The 15,894-nt window shown below is 34.2% G+C and overlaps 1 protein-coding gene across 1 annotated transcript in view; it reads right to left on the reverse strand.

The window, feature by feature from the left end:
- Positions 1–15,894, reverse strand: part of CCDC178 (coiled-coil domain containing 178) — a 310,727-nt gene that overhangs the window by 186,415 nt on the left and 108,418 nt on the right. The window lies entirely within an intron of this gene.

Raw genomic sequence — 15,894 nt, forward strand, 5'->3', positions numbered from 1 at the left:
GGAAAATGAATCTATCTTGTCTATGAAGGAGAAAATTTGCTCAGAGACCAAGATTTGAACTTTCTCCTAAACTATGTTATTTTTAACTTTGTTAAATTGGAAACGTTCCCAGAACCCCCTCGCCTGCATAACTCCACCTTAGAAGAGACCAAAAGAATGTGTGATACATTTGGAAGGGTGAAGTGAAGCACTGGCCATAACTTTTAGAAGGTTTGGCAACCAGATACGCAGAAAGAGGCAGCGATAGACAGACACAGCTTGTTATTACTCTCCACTGCTCTACATCTATTCAGCTTATCTTCACGAGCAGCCTCCTTTGTCAATAAAGCCCTTCCTCTTCTGTCCAAGGTTACTCCCTTCTGATATGAAGAACCTATAATGACTTCTTGATATCAGTGCCTTTCAGAGGAATGCTGACTTTATTAAGACCCACCCCAAAACACCTCATTGCTTCTAGATTTATAATCAGACTCAAGTTCAGGGATAACTCAGGGGTCGGACACAAAGTGTGACTGGCGCATATATACCACATTCATCAAAAAAAAAAAATTCTAAGATTTTGGCAATTTCTATAAACAAAAACCTAGGGAATATATTTAAGAATTTTTCTAATGGAGTTGCACTAAAGGAAAAGGTTGGATTGGGCCAAAATAATTCACATGGTTGCACTAAGGAGAGGTTCTGAATTCAAAAAGTTTTAGCCTGAGAAAACTATTTGCTTGGCAGGTGAACTAAAACCACCAACCCAAATGGGCATATAATAAATGAAGCTGAAATGCTATAACTTCCTTGGAATACTTGGAAGGGAGCTGAAGCTATAGGAAGACCTACACTTTAATCTCTATCTATGTTCTCTGGGAGGCCACAGAGGGCACCCCCTTCCCCAGGCTTTGGGAAGTACAGTGAGGGAGGAAATGTCGACATTCTTAAAGAACTCCACAGTGCTTAGTCTTGCCAAAATCAATGATCTGAATTCCACAGGGGTGAAAAAATGCTGAAGTGGCAAGAACCAAATAATGGCACTGGATCAGTGGATAAAAAGTGATAAAAAATGGTCACTTTGAGATCTTCATGCCAGTGAATCAACAAACAAAAGAACCGTGATACTGTAGTGGCCCAAATGACTGATCATGATTCTCAAAGGAGAACTGAGTCACTACTAGGCAACGCAAGCAAGGAAACATATATCTGGAGTGCAGGGGTTTTTCTGGGGTGTCACACAGAACTCCCATGTCCTGTGATAAAAGTAAATGGAAAATTACAACCAACATAGGCAGAATGGCTGATGAAACAAGCCCAAAGAAATGAAGATTTGGGTCATCCTAATAGACAAGCAACCACAACGAGGTAGAGTGCTTACTGAGGGTAGACTATAAGTAGCAGAAGAACAAAATTATAAATACCAGCTATGATCATGTTGCAGAAACAAGAACTACAATAATTACTATGACTTCTTTGTTTTGATATGGCTATATTTGCATATTACATGCAAATACAGTCATATCAATATATACACATATATATTTCCCTACACTTTCTCCTTACTATTTAACATAAGATGTATTAATAGCGGTTAGCATTATATCTTGGTATTTAAGTAACAGGATAGCATATGAGACACGTTAATAGCTAAATGTACAAAAAATGTACTAAGTGATGCAAACTTTGTGTATCCTACTTTGACCAAATTATTGACATGTTTTGATTTTTTTTCCAGATTTACTGATGTATTATTGACAAAGAAAAATTGTAGATATTTAGGTTGTACGATGTGATATTTTTAAGATGTACAATGTGATGATTTAACATACATATATACTGTGAAATGATTACCAAACTCAAGTTAACAAATCCATCACTTCATATAGTTACCATTTTGTGTGTGTGTGCACGTGCATGCATGTATATGTGGTGAGAACACTTAAGATACATTCTTTTAGCAAAGTTCAAGTGTAAAATACAGTATTTTATGTATAATTTTAAAAGGTATGTATGGATGTCAATCATCAAGCTTACAAGAGGGAGACTGTACTCAATTATGTTATTATTAACTTGGTTAAGTAAGATTTGGAAAGCATAAGTGAAGCAGTGCCATAATGTTGGGTGATCACCAAGGACATACGTGGTGACAGGCAGATGCAGATACAAGTGTGCCCAGGGGCTACAAGTGTGCCCTTATTTACCTCTGCTCTGCGCCCTGACCATATTCCTTACTGTAGGCCCTAGACCAAGCAACCACAAAGGCAGCTGATACTTAGAAGCAGCAGCTTCCCATAAACAACTCCAGAGGCTCTCTTTTCATGATTCTGCTTTGACAGCTGGTTGTGCTTGGCTTCTTAGAATTCCAGGGAAGTTTAGACTTTCCCACTAATTCAAGTCCTTGGAAAGACGAGTTAGTGACTCTAAATTTCCAACTTCCCCTTCTAGACCTTTAATTCCAAGCTTTTCCACTTGTGTATTAGGTTGAGTTCCTATAATATATCCCTTATTCCCATACTGTTCATTAAAGGCTCTGTTTCTCTGACTGAATCCTGATTGACACCAACTGAATCCCTTTGCAGCTAGGCAGAATTTGTGGGATGAGGTCTCTGCTATTGAACAGAGATGACAACAAATAGATATAATTTCACAATTTTCATGTGCCATGCATTCTTTTTCCTGGTTTTGTTTTCTGGGTAAATGTTTTCAATAATTACTTTCTCTAAGTGCAGTTATTTAGCACTAAATCAGTCAATGAAGAATGCATTCCAAACTTGAAAGCTTATGTATTTCCAAGGTAGACATTTGATGCAAGGTTAAGCAAATCTGCCTTCCTACCAAAAAAATTCCAGAACTGGGAAAAATATTACAAAATCGCCTGCTCCACTTTCTTACTGGAGAAGCTAAGTGTGTACAGAGGACATCCTCTGTACTTATGGATTGGTGTCCCCTGCTCTCAAACATCAGCTGGTATCTCAGTGTCTCCTTCTTTTCATTTTCAAATCCTTTTACTTGTTCTCAGTATTTCTTTCATTACTTTCAATACTATCCTAATGGTTTAGCAATATATTCAGTCCTTCTACTCAAATGCACTTTGACTCTCACTCAGCAATAGGTTTTCCTGTCTTTCAGATTATTTCAATCTTTTAAAGCATAATATTCAATCATCTCAGGCATGAGATGTGCTGGATGCTTTCATAATACTACTCTGTGCATATACCTAGTGCTAGATTTACCATATTATACTGCTAGTGTATATTTTTGTGTCAGCCTTTCCCAAAAGATGTTGAGTTCATCAGAATCTAGGATCTAGATCTAAGTTATATAGTGTTAGCTCATATTAGAGGCTAAACAAATGTTTATTTAAAATGTTCATTTAGAAAATTTTGTCCTAAAAAACTGCCTTCTATATTGTTTTTATTTGTTTCAAGTTTACAGTACATTGGCTAGACATTTGTATAGTTTATGAAACGACTCCCCCCTCCCCACCCCCGATTACTCTATCTTCCCTCTGACTCTACATATAGCCATTACCCTACTGCTGTCTGCATTCCCTATGCCATGCTCCCCATTCCTGTGACCATCTATCAACTATTAATTTGTACTTCTTTAACCCTTCACCACTTTCTCCAACCACCCCCTACCCCCTGCCCGCCACCCACCTCCTTCCCTTCTGGCCATCACCAGATTGTCCTCTATATTTGTGGGTCTGTTTTCAATTAGTTTTTTCTTTTTGTTCCTTAGATTCTACATATAACTGAAATTATATGGTATTTCTCTTTCTCTGTCTGACTTATTTTGCTCAACATAATAACCTCTAGGTCCATCCATGCCGTTGCAAATGGCTGGATTTCTTTTTTTCTATGGCTAAGTAATATTCCCCTGTATATATGAACCATAGTTTCTTTATCCAATTTGTTGATGGGCACTTAGGTTGCTTCCATGTCTTGGCTATTGTAAATAGTGCTGCCATGAACACGGGGATGCACTGATCTATATGAATCATTATTTTGGCTTTCTTTGGATAAATATCCAGAAGTGCAATTGCTGGGTCAAAAGGTAGATCCATTTTTAATTTCTGAGGAACCTCAAGACTGTTTTCCATAGTGGCTGTACCAAATTGCAATCCCACCAACAGTGTTCTGTATATTTTGTAAGAAGTCATTGATGATACTTTCTTTCAGTTTTAAATTCATGGTCAAACATTATGAGAATAATTATTAGTTGTTTGTTTTCTATACTAAGAAAATTAGGTTCAGAGTAGGCAATATAAGTCTTTTTCCAGGATGATATAAATATAATGCATCATACAAAAATATGTAATAGTACAGATACATTTTCCTTTCTAATATTACTTGGAAAATTCACTTGGTGGTTGGATTTTTAACATATATTCATCAAAAAGGTTTCATATGCATAGGGAATGCAAAATTTTAATTTCTAGCCTTCAAATATTTGAAAGATACATAAGCCTCAGTATCTACGTGTCTGAACTATTTCAAAGAAAACGACAAATAGGAGCAAATGAAATGAGATACAGGCAAGCTAAATTCTATGGTCAGGGCAAAAATGATGATGAAATGAATATCTATATATTGTTAGTTGAAATGCTCACCTACAAAGGTGACATTAGTAGGTGGATCCTTTAGGAGGTACTTTAGTCATGAGGGTAGAAATCTCATACATAGGATCAGTGCCTTATTGAAGAGGCTCCACAGAGACCCCTAGCCCCATGGGAGTCTGGGACTCGAAAAAGAACCCTTGCCTGACAGTGTCAGCACTGTGATCTTGGATTTCCAGCCTCCAGACCTATAAAAAATAAATTTCTGTTGTTTATAAGCTACTCACTGGTATTTTGTTACAGCAGCATGAGTGGACTAAGATGAGTGCTTTCCCGAGTTCTGTGAGCTTTCTAAAAAATTTTTGAACCTGAGGGTGGTTGTGGGGACCCCCAAATTTGTAGTTAGCTGATCTGAAGTGAGGGTGGTCTGTGGAGACTGTGGCCTTTAGTTTAGTTAATTTAGTTTAGTTTAGTTTAGTTTAGTTTTTTAACTCCTAGGTATTACAGGTACGGTACCACCACAGGCCAAGATATCAAAAGCACACACATATCTTTTAATTATGGGTGCAAATTATGGTACAATATTCTCTCACTTCATCTCTCCTGATGATATCCCCGCCTCAACAAACAAAACCTGCCCGTCTCCCACAGACGGTGGTAATGGTGTTGTAACAGAAATAGGATGACATTGGGAGATACTTTTGTTTTGTATGCCCAAATAAAGAGTTTCTGATGAATACGAGAACTCATTTACTTGAACATTTTGAGGAAGGCTTGATACACTGTATCATACCTTTTAATTTCAGGACACATAATTCCAATTATTGTAAGCCCAATGGCCTTTAATTTCCCTTAATTCTAGTACCCCAAAAGCAATGATCTTGCAAGGCCACCCAGCGCTGATGACAAGAATAATTATATCCTAACTGCTTTACTGTTTGCTGAAGATTTTCAGTTTACGGTGTTTTTTCTGGCGGCGGTGGGGGGTGGGAGGAGGCAGGGGAGGAGAATAAAACAAACACCCATTTTAATCCCAGATGTGAAACTTAAAAACTGAGTGGTTATGGAAAACTCTTGTTTAACATCTCTAAATTTAAGTTCCCAATTGCAACTGTAAAATTAGAAAAATAAAACTCTTGCTGTCTACCACACTGGATTGCTTTATCAACAAGAAAATCCTTGTACTTGAACCCTAAAAGAGAGCAACTTAGAGTTGCCAAAGATAAAAATTAACATACTTGTCTTAAAACTGTTCTATTTTAGAATTCAATTCTTAACTTACAGAAAACAATGCAGAAATCTGAGTTACAAGCTAAAAATATTTTTACTAATTTTTTGGCCTTTTTCATTGATTGTCTTTTTCCATAAAGTGTGTTTTGCATTATAAAAATCAACAAAGGTTATCGAAAAACATTTTCATTATTTTATATAGTACTGAAAATGAACATGACACTGTACGATAGTTTATATATTCCATTTCCTTTCTCTTTATAGCCTATTTCATTTTCTCTCTAACTGTTATTATTATCATGGCACCCAAATTTGAGCTATGCAGCTCCCTCAGGAAGTCAGGTATACATGTTACATGCTCTCTGTAAGCAAATAAATCAGACAGTAGGAGGGCTATTTGGGTAATGTTAACAATGCTCCCCACAGGACAATGCAGAAGTCGAATTTGTGATATTTGTCAGAACATCGGGGCCAGATTCAGAAATCCTAAGTTTAAGAAAGAGTTCATGGTTTAAGAGGGAGTTGATGATACTTATACTTAATATGGAAAGTCACTGATAATTCACTAAAGACAAAGAGACAGCTAGTGCCTCTCTCTCCCTCCTTCACCCTCCCCTTTCCACCCACCCCCTTCTCTCTCATCTATCTATTTCTCCTGAAAAGCTTTGCAAAGCAGAAGCAAACTAGAAACAGTAACTGAAAACAACTTCCTGCCTGTGATGGAGAACTTTAGGCTAAGATCTATGCTTAGGAACATTATAACCATGTAGATATCTCAGTTATGCAACATTAAATTCACTTTTTCTGAAAGATAAGGTGACCTTCCTGAAGGTAACGACTGAAGTAAAATTTACACAATTTAAAGGAAGATGAACAGCACAATTGGAGGTCTTTTAATCAGATGTGTAAGCAAAATAAAAACAATGTGTTATGCTATTAAGCACTGCTTAGTCATTTTGTCATATTTTAAAAAATTTTAAATTATACACTGACATATAAATATGTATTTATAATAACTTATAAGACATATTTTGTCAATGCCTTCATTAATGGTATAGGTAAAGCAATAACATCAAATCTTGGTTATTTGAAAAAAATTCTCGATAAATACAGGAAAGTTGACAGTATTTACAAGTAATATTTTAGCAGTCTCTTTCTTTGATTCTAGCTCTGGTTAACAAAACCTGTTACAATATTATGATTCTCCTCTGTGAGATTGGTATGCTTCTCAGAGTTAAGGACTTTGCTTTATTACTATAATCCTTAGCATTTAGAAGAGTGTATTTTATGTAATGGGAATTAAGTATACACTTATTAATTGCACTGAACCATTATCCCAGTGTAAATTTCCAATGGGAATACTGGAATTTATTGGTAAAGAAGCGCAGACTTCACTTCATTCTCATTGCACAATATTTGGTTAAACCACTGCATTAACTAAATCTTGGTCTGAATTAAAGAATATTAATTTCTCAAGGCCCCATATATTAGAAGGTCTAGTTGCAGGTAGCATAATCCTAGCTCTCCATTTTTGCTTTCAAACCATTATTCCTCTATGTTTATGTAAAAATACTCCTTGTTTTGAGTTTTATATTGATTAAAGAATATAATCCCCTATTTTCTCTTACTCTAGTGCACTGTCATTTAATGATTTCCTAGTCATTATTCCACACTAAGGGAAGACTTTGGCCCATAAGACTCAATCTTCTCTTCCTCTCCATCTCATGTTCCACCACCATTCTGTTTTACTTCAATATCTATCTGGATGACCAAGCCAACATTTTAATCTTAGACTATGGATTTACTCAAATCCAGTTAACTTCAGTTCTATGTCCTATTACCAATTCGTACCCATGGACATCCTTCTTATTCTGTTATCATCTAGAATAGCACTATGGCTGAAGTTTTAAACTCCTATATCACTCCTGACTATAACCTCTGTGCTTTTTGCTTCCTCTATTCTTGCTACCTCTTCCGTATCATTATCACCCAACCAGGACTGTGTCTTGATCTTTCTTCTCAGTTTTCTCTGTGATGTTAATGATTTTCTGAAGTCTCTGTGCATTGTATATGGTTGTAGGAAACTATAAGCATTCGAACTCATATTCCTTCAATTCCAGATTCTTAATTTGGCTGGCACTAGACTCCAAGTAGCTTCTTCAAAGATATCTCAAATTTGATGAATCTAATTTCAAACCTAGTCTTCAGTCTACGTGCTCTATTTTTAAATGCTGACACCAATAACCATCCTTTTGTCGAATAAAAGAAAAACTTGGTATACACTTGAATAATTTTTCTTACCATCTAGCCAAGAAATACTGACTTCACCATGCTAAAGTAAAGGGACAAGACTCTTTAATGGCAGTCTTCTGAGTCCAGTCTTAGCAATCTTAGGTACTTCTCAACTCCTTAACTACTGATGGAATCAATTGCAGTCCAAATTTGGCTCATTAGTACCACACTGATGTGCCACGGCAGAGTGGTGGAAATCTCTGCTAATTTTAATGGGATAGCTGCTATGGTAGCTTTGTTACTCTTCTGGTCAACTATTCATGACCTAACACCTAAACTCTTTAGTGTGACATTCAGAGCCTTCATGATGTGGCTGCTACAGGTATGAAGGGCCTTTTTTCCTGCATCTAATCTCTAAACATAATAAATTACCTTCAATTCTCTAAATGCATGCTGATTTTTTTGACACTCTTATATCTTTTTTCCTATTGTCTCAGTACCTGAAGTATTCTTTTCTGACTAATTCCCACCCTCCAAGACTTGGTTCTGTTACTATTACTTTTGCGAGCTTTCTCAATTTTCCTTTAAGCTCTTTTTCCTGGGTTCCAGAGAATTCTGCACTTAATTCAAGAAAAGCAGATGTTGTGCCTATTTTAACATGTACCTGTTTCATCACCATTTCTCAGCAAAGCTAATTGAGAGCAGGCATTACCTTTCATTTACCATGCTTAGAATTTCACCTAAATTCTAAAAGTTAATACATGACTTCGAAATAAATAAGTAAATGAATGGATAAGTGAATGAAGAACAATTTCCTTTATCCTTGCCAAAGTAAACTGAAGTGAAAATCTCACTCTTTCACATATTCTTTTAGGAGTCACCTCGCTTCATTTGTACTTCAATTCAGCAATTGTTGAGTACTTAGGTCTAAGACACTGTGAGGACTCTGGAAGGACTCACATGAGTGAGGTATCATTCTTTAGCTCAAAGGCATCAGCAATCAGAATGGGAACTAAATATTTAAGCAAAACTGCATAATATGACTGCATAATCTCTCCCTCAATCTTATCTGTTTTCTCTTTGCTGAAAAATATACATGGGATTGTAATTTGCAAGAAAATAAATAGAACTATATAAATTCCTTTAAGGTCAAAGCTGTTAAAAGAGCATTCTACAACTGCCTTCTCTAATTTATTTCAATACTCTTGCCCCTTTATATTTAATCTTTGTCCTTTACCAATTTACTGATACCACTTTTTCTGTCACCAATGCTCCACTAATGGCCAAATGAAGAGTGTTTGACTCAATACTTTGGCAATGCTATAATGGTTAATCCCCTGTGGACCTGAAATTCAGATCTCTAGACTGCTTGCATCTCTGGGCTGGAAAGACAGGCTGTGTGAGCCTGGGAAACAGAATACTGAGGAGGGGGCTCTCATTGGCAGGTTCTGATGTCTCTGAGATGAGACATGAAAAATCAGTTCCACAAGTGTTGCAATAGCTGTTAGTTATAATCGGGCATGGTTATGAATAGCAACTGCTGTTTTGAGACGAATATACATTTCTAGGATAAAGTCGACAACTATAAAGAACAGGAAACACATTGGAAGCAGGTAAGAAGGAGCAAGTTCCTTCATCCTCTATCAATCTTTAAGCCTCTCTCTAGTGTCCCCTATTGGCAGAGCCTAACTTAGAGGCATGTAACAAAGGAGGAACAAGTCAAAGAATAAATCAAATGGGAAATCAAAAAATATTTTGAAACAAGCAAAAATGGAAACATAACATACCAAACTTATGGGATACAGCAAAAACAATTCTAAGAAGGAAGTTTATAGTAATAAGTATCTACATTAAGAAAAATGAAAGATCTCAAATAAACACCCTAACTTTATACCTCAAGGAACTAGAAAAAGAACAACAAAGCAGTCCCAAAGTTAGCAGAAGGAAGAAAATAACAGATATCAGAGCAGACATAAATGAAATACAGGCCAGAAAAATAATAACAAAGGTTTACAACTCCGAAAGCTGACTTTTTGAAAAGATAAACAGAACAAATCCTTAGCTAGACTAAAAAGAGAGAAGACTCAAAATCAAAAACAAAAGAGCAACTATTACAACTGACACCACAGAAATACAAAGGATTATAAAAGGAAGAATAAAAACCATATATTATCTCAACAGATACATAAAAAGCATTTGAAAAAATTCAACATCCATTTGTGATAAAAACTTTAATGAATTAAGTACAGAAGGAATATACCTCAACATAATAAAGGCCATATGCAGGCATATCTTGTTTTATTGTGCTTTGATTTATTGTGCATTGCAGATATTGCATTTTTACAAACTGAAGTTTTGTGACAACTCTGCATCAAACAAGGCTATTGGGGCCATTTTTCCGACAGGCTCAGATAATGATTAGCAGTTTTTTGTAATAAATTATTTTTCAATTAAAGAATATACAGTTTTGTAGACATTATGCTATTGTGCCCTTAATAGACTACAGTATAGTATAACATAACTTTTATATGACTGAAAAACCAAAAAACTTGTGCAATGTGCTTTATGGTAATATTCACTTTATTGTGGTGGCCTAGAACTGAACCTGCAATATCTCTGAACTATATCTGTATGATGAGCCCACAGCTAATATCATTCACAATAGTGAAAAGCTGAAAGAAGTTCCTAAGGCCAAGAACAAGACAAGGAAGCTCACACCACTTCTATTCAACGCAGTACCTTAAGTCCTAGGCAGAACAATTAGACAAGGAAAAAAAAAAGGCATCCAATAGGACAGGAAGAAGTAAAATTGTCTCTGATAGTCACATGCAAAATAATGAAACTGAACTCTTATCTTACAACACTCACCAAAATTAATTTGAAATAGATTAAATTCTTAAATGAAAGACCTATAACTGTAAAACTACTAGAAGAAAATATAGGAAAAAATATCCTTGACATTAATCTTCACAATGATTTTTTTTCATATGACACAAAAAGCACATGAAACAAATGAAAAAATAAATAAGAATACATAAAATTAAAAAGCTTCTGTATGGCAAAAGAAATAATAAATTTAAAGACAACCTATCAAATGGAAGAAAATATCTTCAAACCATATATCTAATAAGGTACTAATATCCAAAATATATGAATAACTCATACAATTCATAGTTAAAAAAAAAACCAGAAATAATCCAGTTGAAGATGGGCAAAGGACTTGAATGGATATTTTTCAAAAGACATATATATGACCAACAGATAAATGAAAAGGTGCTCAATATGACTTATCGTTAAGAAAATGTCAGTCAAAACCACAATGAGATATCATCTCACATTTGTTATAATGAAGTTTATCAAAAAGACAAGAGATAACAAGGGTTGCTGAGGAGGTAGAGAAAAGGGAACCCTTGTACACTACTGGAATGTAAACTGGTATAGCCAATGTGGAGATTACTCAAAAAATTAAAAATAAAAATATTATGTGATCCAACAATCCCACTTCTGGTATATATCTGAATGAAATAAAATCACTATCTCAAGGAGATATCACTACTCTCATGTTTATTGCAGCATTATTCACAATAGGCAAAATATAGAAACAATCTAAGTGTCTGTCAATGGATAAATGAATAAAGAAAAATGTAGATGTATATATGAATGACTATTATTCAGCCATGAGAAAGAAGGAAATTCTACCATTTGCAACAAGATAGATGAACCTAGAGGACATGATGCTAAGTGAAATAAGCTAGACATAGACCGAAAAATACTGAATGATGGATGTCATTTATTTGTGGCATCTTTTTTTAAAAAAATCAAACTCACAGGAACAAAGAGTACAATAAAGGTCACCAAGGGGCAGTGGGGTGGGTAAAATAGGGAGATGCTGGGCAAAAAGTAAAGTCTTCAGTTATAAGATGAATCATTTTTAGGGATCTAATGTATTACATGGTGACTATAGTTAATAATGCTGTATTATATACTTTAAATTTGCTAAAAGAGCAGATCTTAAGCATTCTTACCATACACACACACACAAAAAGATAACTATGTGAGACGATAGATGTGTTAACCTATTATAGTAATCATTTTGCAATGTATACATATATGAAATCACATGGTGCATTTTAAATATGTACAATTTTATTTATCAATTACATTTTAATAAAGCAAGGGAAACAAATTTATGTTAAATGGTCTTTAATTTGCATGGGATTATCAAATATCACTGCAATTTATTAAATTTATGAATTAAGTTTACACTTAATTCGTAAAGCAGTGGGAGACATGAAGAATTTTTAAGGAATAAAATGTTTTTAAAGATAGGCTGTAGAAAAATCAATTAGATGGCATTATGTAGGATAAACTGGAGTGAAATGAAAGCATAAATTGCAGATATGTTACAAAAAAGTGCTTTTGTAATCAAAGAGACGTGATGAGAAGGTATGAAGATTATAGACTTAATAGAGACTGGTGTCAAATAAAAGAAAGGAACATATAGGAGGCGATATGTTACTAGTTGACAAGAAAAATTACAGTGGCATTTGTAATAAAAAGAATTTCTGGTGACTGGATTTGTTGAGAAGATTATCTGTTTTGGACATGATAGAGACGATGTAAATGGAAGCATGCACCTAATAGTCCATCATGTGGAGACAAATTTAGGAGAAGCAGTAAAATTGGAGTAGAAGATTGCTGAGTCAGGCACTGTACTGATAGTTAAAGCCGTGGGAGCCCAAGAAAGCTTTGAAGAAAAGTGTTAGAGGATATCTGAAGACAGGTCCGGATATACAAGTTGTTATATTATTATCTCTCAGTATTTTTATATTCAGCTTGGTGACTACTAGGGCTGGGCTCTGCAGACTGCACATTGGTTGGTTGGCAGTGTGCTGTTTAAATTCCACATATTTGTGAATTTTCTAGTTTCCCCCTGTAATTAATTTATAGTTTCATACAATTGTGGTTGGAAGATTCTTGGTATAATTTCAATCTTCTTATTAAATTTGTTAAGACTTGTTCTGTGACTTAATATATGATCTATCCTGGAGAATGTTCCATATACACTTAAGAAGAAATGTGTCTTCTGTTGCTACTGGATGAAATGTTCTATGTATGTCTGTTTTTGTCTAAAGGGTAGCTCAAGTCCACGGTTTCTTTATTGATTTTCTGCCTAGATGACCTAACCATTGTTGTAAATGAGGTACTGAACTCACCTACTATTATTGTGTTATTTCTCCCTTTATGCCTGTTAGTATTTGCTTAATATGTTTAGATGCTATACTGAAATTTTCATCTTAAACATTTGTAAATTATAGGCAGTTAATAAAAACTCTATGACATTAAAAAAAAAAAGTCTATCATTTAAAGATATCTGACATGGATTGTCCACTGAAAAAGACCGAATTTAACTTCAGAAGCGCATTATATGTTATCTGAAGTGTGTGTATATTTTTCTTAAACTATTTTATTAGCTGTTTATAATTCTAATTCTATAGTGTGTTTTCTCAGTCCTCAGGTAATTAATTCCATGTAGCTTTTATAAAGTCCTTTATTAAACAATTCCTTTAGATGATCCATAGTTGTGATTAGTTGTTTTACCCAGAGGGGAGAAACCCCAGAACAGTAACACCACATGTATAATAATGCCTAATAAGATTTGTCTCTTTCTGGCAATGTTTTACATTACACATATATTTACAAATTCTTATCATCCAATTTCTAAACAGGGATTAAAATAGGTTTTCTATGAAGAGTGGAAAGACATTCTTTCCACTCTTTAACACCAATAACTGATTCTAATAATAAACAGTGTTACTAATGATAAGATATATCTCAAAACTCCGCATGTTCAAACTCTATGCTTCTTATCACATAAGGTAAATGCATAACAAAGAGCTATCCAAGCACTGATAAGAGACAATTTCATATAAATTCAAGGTTATTTGAGAAGCATTATTGAGACATTTAGCAGAATCTTTAATTGCTACAAAGCAATAGACAATTTAGCCACAGACTAAATGATAAGTTTCTCATATATTATCAAGGAGAAAGAGAAAATGAGAGCGAGAGCATGTGCGAGCAAATGTGAATGAGTCAGCTTCTGCACACAGCATGAGTATTGGCTAAAGTAGCAAGCTAGTGCAGTATGGAAAGTATCTCTAAAATGCTCCTGCTTTTAGCCTTTATCATGCATGCCGACATAAAAATTACCAGATAAGAATATGCTCATCCATTTATTCATTCAGTCATTCAACAAGTATTTATTGTGAGCTCCCTTGTGCCAAGCATAGTGCTGAGCTTTTAGGATACAGAGAAAGTATAGAAAATCTATCCTATCAGGTGAGTGACAGAATACATTACTATAGAAGAATGTAGGCAGACAACAAACAAATAAAAATAAGTGAACAAAACAAATTCAGACAGAGAATGGTGCTAAGAAAAAACAAACAAACAAACATGAGAGCACATGACGCACCCAAGTGAATGTGGGTAGGTACCTTTCAGAATGGGAAGCAGAGATGGGCTTTTGTATAAAAGAAATACAAATCTCAATTACTGAGAGGCTAGTTATACAGGAGTTTTTCTTTGTCTCTCTCCTGCTGACCATATTTTGCCATTTCACTAATTATTATTGTTCCATTAAAGTGCTAAAATGTTAGTCAATAAATGATTATTGAGATCCCACTGTGTTCTCAGCACCAGTACGATTGGAAAATGTGGTTGAATTCGAACAACTAATTCTACTGCTGTGATAAAATATGAGGTGGAGAATGATGCTTAAGTCAGTAAATAACTTAAGCCTTCTTGTTTTGAGGGATGCATTCAAGTCTAAGCTTCCCCAGCTATTCGTATATCACATATCTGAGCTTCAGCTATCAAAGTTCCAGAAACTCTTCCAAGAGGAGGACTCATTTATTGCCACTAGATGGCACCAATTATTTTCATATTTTTAGGCCTAAAAATAAAACCAAACCCTTTTCTATATAATGGCTGTATTTTAAATGAAAGAATGTTACTTAGCACCATTATCGATTTTATTAATAATTTTCTTGTAGGTTATCAGAGCTAGCATTAAAGATGGTATGTTCATTCACTCCTGTACTTGTTTATTCAGTGTATATTTGTTCCAAATAATCTTTTAAAAAAAGTGTATTAGCAATGCCTTTGAAAACATAAAAAGAAAAAAAGTAATTGACTATATTAAATATATATTTACAATTTAGTATATAAATATCAGGATCAAAAATAGCTGATGAAAGTATGATATTACACATATCTTTAAAAATTTTGCAGAAAGTAGTTTTAATAAAATCCAGTAGAATTCTTTATTTTTAGAAGTATTTCCCATTGTGTCTCTCAAAAATAGTAATATTTATAAATATATTGAAAAAGCCATGGTTTTTATTATCGCAATTAAATGTAACAAAATTACAAAATGTAAAATAGCATAAGAATAATGTCAATATCACTTAGTCATATTTTATACAAAAATTTAACATGTATAGCTTTATAAAACTTAATAAAAATTTATATCTAAAATAATACATTTTATCATATAATTTCCTTGTTTGCAACTAAGTTTACAATGCTACCAAAATATATGGAAAATTTTTCTAAAGGAAAAGAGCATGAAATATTCTCATTTTTCAAAAAAGTGGTTTGTAAACATTCGAAGTACGTTTATCCAGAAACAAAATGTAACAATTCTCATATTTCCCATTAAAAATAAATGGAATAAATATAACCTACACTGTAATATAAGCAGCCTTCAAAATAAAAGTACAATGATAAAATGAGAGTGCACATAAAATGCATTGAAAAGAATAATATGCTCTATGAATATTTTACAATGACTTAGACGAAAAAAACAAAAAGTTGTTTATTAAGCA

Source organism: Rousettus aegyptiacus, unplaced genomic scaffold (genome assembly GCF_014176215.1).
Source record: "Rousettus aegyptiacus isolate mRouAeg1 unplaced genomic scaffold, mRouAeg1.p scaffold_m13_p_12, whole genome shotgun sequence".
Lineage (NCBI taxonomy): Eukaryota > Metazoa > Chordata > Mammalia > Chiroptera > Pteropodidae > Rousettus > Rousettus aegyptiacus.